This window comes from Melospiza melodia, chromosome 7, assembly GCF_035770615.1.
Source record: "Melospiza melodia melodia isolate bMelMel2 chromosome 7, bMelMel2.pri, whole genome shotgun sequence".
Lineage (NCBI taxonomy): Eukaryota > Metazoa > Chordata > Aves > Passeriformes > Passerellidae > Melospiza > Melospiza melodia.
The window spans coordinates 24,854,883-24,859,344 of NC_086200.1; positions in this window are offsets into that span (position 1 = coordinate 24,854,883).

Here is a 4,462-nt window from a genome sequence, read left to right on the forward strand (position 1 = left end):
CCCCTGTGCCTCTTGTTGGTTATTTTTGCACCCAAAAATCATTCGTCACCCGTTTATTTCGGGCGGACCTTCACACCCCTGCATTCCTGAACCCACTGACACCATTAGGATGAGAGACAGAAACTGCTGTAAAGCACAGACAAGCCACCTGCTGTCTGCCATCTCCCCTCCTTCTCTACCCCCTGCCCTGGTCTGTACGGATCACACAGGCCTGGATTCTAGCCTAACCCCTTCTCCAGTACCTCTCCTCCCTGGATCCCCATCAGGTAGCTCACAAAATGGAGTCCCTCCTCTGGAGGGGGTTGTCAATGTCAAACTCCCTCCCACCCCCAGCTCTCTCATCAAATCCTCCCCCTGTGTTGGGTCCCAGCTCTGTGTCAGGTACCACCCCTGCATTGGGTTCCAGCGCTTCCTTGCCTACTCCCGCTGCCCTACCTCCTCCAACTCAGCCCCTTCCGGATCCCACACTGTCGGAGCCGGAGGTGTGAGGGGCGGTACCCGGAAGGCCGCCATCTTGGCTACCAGAGGCCCACACCACCGGGCCTGGCCAGTCACCCCAAGGCCCCGCTCCTCTGCCAGAGACCAAGTTCCCTCTTCTGGAGAGGAGAGGGAAGGGTCATCCCACCTTCAGCATGAGCCTGAGGATTCTTGGCAGAGGATGTGGAAGCTGGCGACAGAAGAGGGGAACTGGGAATTGGTAGCTAAAATACAAGAAGCACCGGTGCAGAAGCAGAGGGGGACTAAGCCCCATTTGGAAGTTCTCATACATGGGAGATGAAAGACCTTTAGAAAGCAGCGAAAGACCATGGGAGGGGCTTGCCCTATATTAATCATTTGTTAAATACCATCTATACAATACATGTGTTGGTGCCCCACAATTTGTGCCACTTTATGCGCATCCTACTTTCTCCCACTGAAATTATTCTGTGGGAAGGAATGGGGAAAAAACTACTACAACAACTATTAAAAGACTATGCTAGAGAAGAGAGGCGGGCACACCTAACACTAGACCATCTAGCCAGGGAGGAAGATTTCACTAAACCTCATTCAATAGACCTTCCTGGAGCTCTGTTAGAAGAGACCTGCAGGGACCTGGGAAATCCCTTCTAAAATTTATTGATCACCTTACACAAGCAATAGAGAAGAAAGTTGAACATCCAAAAGCCAGGAAGGTACTGCTTACTAAACTTGCTGAAACAAATGCTAAAAACACCTTTAAAGACATTTTACCTTCTCTACCCCTCAACAGAAAGCCTACCATTGCACAAATGGTCGTGGCATGCACCATTAGGCCATCCTTATACTGTAATGCTACTCGAGATAATGCTTCCTGTCACGGTGTAGTAGAGGTGCTAGTAGCCTCCCTGGTTATTCCCTGACATACACATGAAAAAGGACCTGGTTTTAAGTGTAGGGAGATGTGGCAGTTTCAACAGAATTATAAAAATACAGGCTATTACCAGGCACCTTCTAGGTGTCACAGCCACTGTCCTCACGGCCCCCCTCGTCCACATGCTTTCCAACACCAGCAAAACCGGTGGCCTGCGGGAAACCCCACACAGACACAGAAAGGCCCCAGGCAAAGACACCAAATGCGAGGCTGTTCTGCCCTTCTCTCCCCAACATCGTGGAGAACCAGCACAGCGGCCTTCTCAGATCCAGCGGGACAGCTCGATTGCTGCACAAAACTCGACAGAAGACAGCTCTGCCCTGGAACCTAAAGGCAGCTGGTAAGCGCCTTTTCAATTCCAATCCACGCTATTTATGTTCACCATATTCCCACAGACAAATACAGGCCTGAAGGACGGCCCAAAGACATTTTGATTTAAACCATAACCGGGAAAGGGATGCAGACACTCACTCTACCACCTGAGGTACTCGCCTTGACCTCTTTGGAGGAGATAACTGTCCAGGCTCTATGCTTAGTCCCTTTTCATTGCAAAAGGAACAGTTATAGCCAGAGCCTACCTCCTACTTGACACGATCACCACACCAGCTGATCCCATGTTGATGTGGGCACAGACAACAGGCAGAAATAGACCCATTCCAAAGTGTGCTTTGTCATGTAAAGGGAGAAAGAGATGTCTTTCAGGACTATTAGATACAAGAGCTGATGACACCATAATTTCCTGCTCTGTTTGGCTAAAAAACGGCCTCTGGTTCCAGCTGCTGGGGTAATTATTAGCTACCAGGGGAGCCACTACCAGCTTCTGGAGTCACAGTATCAGCTGCATGGAAGGTCCTGAGGGCACAGTTGCTACAGTAAGATCATTCGTCGCCCGGGCACCAATAACAATTTGAGGAAAAGACCTGTTGTCCCAAAGCGGGACAAGGCTAGAGATCCTATCAACACCTCAGGATTTCTAGACGGGGCCACAGAGCAGCGCGCCACACTTCAGTCAACCTGGAAGACCAACGACCCCATATGGGTGGATCAGTGGCCCCTCCCAGGCAGAAAGTTAAAGGCCCTGCAGTCCCACGTGCAGGAGCAGCTGCCTGTGGGCCACATTGTACCATCTACTAGCCCCTGCAATGTGCCTGTCATTACCATATGAAAGCCTGGCAAAGACAAGAGGTGGCTGCTGCAGGACCTCAGGAAAATCAACGAGGTCACTGAGGACATGGGTGCCCTCCAGTCCAGCCTGCCCTCAGCCTCCATGTTACCTCGAGATTGCCGATGGTGCACCATGCCGTAGTTGTGGGTAGCATCTTTTGGAGTCCTCCTATTTTTCGGATACCTTGTTCAACATTTAGGCTGTGATTGATGGAGCCTGAGCATAGGAAGAGCATTGCTTTGAAGATCACACGGATTGAGATGTAGAGGAAGGCTAGTTCAGGGCGGTTTAGTCCAATTGTAATTTTATTTCACAGTTATTGGCAGAGGGTTGTTATAGATCTTAATGACTACTTTTTTGATGCCCCCATGCTTCCAAATGACATCCCCTGGTTTGCCTTGACCGTCCCTGAACCACCAAACACCTTTACAGAGGTACCAGTGGACTGCATTTCCTCAAACAGAGAAGAGTAGCTCAACTATTTGGCAATGGCTTTGAGCCCAAAATCTCTCGCCCAGATGGAAAAGACATCCTAATGCTATCGTTTTTCATTACATGGACGATACAGTCATTTGTGCAGAAGCTCAAATCATTTTGGACGTTGCGCAACAAGATGTCATCACTGTGGTACAGCAGAAGGGTTTTGAGATTGCAGCAGATAAAGTTCAAAAGACAGGAAGTACCTTGGGCTAAAGAGCACAGAGAGAACCATCACACCCCAAACACTGCACATCAAGGACAACCGAAAAACTCTGCAAGAACCCCAAATGCTCTGTGGAACAATCAGTTGGGTACGTTCACTCCTGGCAATCACCACAGAAGATCTCATGCCACTGTTCCTGCTCCTTAAAGGCAGAGAAGGACTTGATTCCCCTGATCACTGACACCAGAGGCAGAAGCAGCTGTACAAAAGGTCTTCTGGGTGATTCAAACTAAACAGGCACACAGATACCACCCTAATTTTCCTTTCTCCCTGGCAAACCTTGGTGTAAGTCCAAAATTCCATACATTATTGTTTCAGTGGGACTATACTATCTCAGATCCTGATAATAATTGAATGCGTTTTCAGAGCACACCAACCTACTAAAACAATAACAACCCAACAGAAAGTTATTGCAGAACTAGTGCAGGAAACCTAGAGAGCGTCTGTGCTCCCTTGCAGGAATAGACCTTGTGAATATTTACTTACTTCGCACTCAAGAGCACCTCAATTGCCTACTTCAAACATCTGAACCACCGCAATACACCTTAGATCATTTTTACACATATTAGGATCAGCCATCAATTCTACCACCAAAATATTCCTGTGCTGCTCAGGATGTTCAAAATTACCCCACACCCGGCAAGATCCATTGTAGCCACCTGCCCAAATTGTCAGGAACATGGCCTTGCTTCTGTCACAGCAGGAGTCAGTCCAAGAGGACTAGAGAGTCTCCACATCTGGCAACCAGACATCACACACTAAGCTCCTTTGGACAGACTAAAATACATCCACGTCTCAATCGACGCCTTTACCAGTATGTTTTTTGGCTCTGTCCATGCTGGAGAAAAATCAGAAGATGCTATAAAACATTACTTTTTCGTTTGTTCCACCTTAGCACTTCCACAGGAAATTTACACTGATAATGCACTTGCTTATACCTTGCACTGATTCAAACAAGGGGCTTTCTGACCACTGGGGTATAAAACATGTCACAGGCATACCACACTCCACCACAGGACAGTCAATAGCTGAGAGGGCCAACTGAGCCATCAGAAGGATCCTTGATCAACTGAGAGGGGTAGTCCAGATATTATCTCCCATTGAGACACTGGCCAAGGCCTTTTATGTACTCAACTTTTTGAACAACTCATTTAGGGAGACAACTCCCCCAGTCATCAGGCATTTCACTAATTCAGCTGCAGCC